This window comes from Corvus brachyrhynchos, unplaced genomic scaffold (genome assembly GCF_000691975.1).
Source record: "Corvus brachyrhynchos isolate BGI_N302 unplaced genomic scaffold, ASM69197v1 scaffold83, whole genome shotgun sequence".
In the NCBI taxonomy this organism is placed as follows: domain Eukaryota; kingdom Metazoa; phylum Chordata; class Aves; order Passeriformes; family Corvidae; genus Corvus; species Corvus brachyrhynchos.
In genome coordinates, this window is record NW_008238464.1 from 7,067,939 (window position 1) to 7,068,532 (window position 594).

Consider the following 594-nt stretch of genomic DNA (forward strand, 5'->3'; position numbering starts at 1 on the left):
GAACACTGGGGTGAGCCAGTGCGTTATATTGGGAGCACTGGAGGGAGTGATGCTGCGAGGGAAGTGAAAACGTAGAGAGAAGCCGGAGAGTAATATTGGGTGGGTTAGGAGGGAACTGGGAGCGCTGGTGGAGAGCCAGGGAGTGGCACTGGGAGTAGTGGGAGGGGAACTGGGAGCACTGAGGGTAGCCATGAAGCGATACTGGAAGAACTGGGATGGCATGAGAGCATGGAGTGGAAGCCAGGGAGTGATGCTGGGAGTGAACTGGGAATACTAAGGGGAGCCATTGAATGATGCTGGGAGGACTCATAATTACCGAATGGATTGGGTTGGAAGGGACCTTAAAGAGATCTAGTTCCAATCCCCCCGCCATGGGCATGGGGACCATGGGGGGATGGGGGTAGAGCCAGGGATTGTTACTGGGAGCACTGGGGCGACCCAGGAAGTGACACTAGGAGTACTGGAAGGGAACTGGGAGCACTGGGGGGAGATAATGAATGTTACTGGGAGGACATGGAGAGCGCTGGGAGCGTTGAGGAGCGCCAGGGCGTGGTAGTGGGTAATTCCTCCGCCCCGCCTTCACCTGCCCCGCTC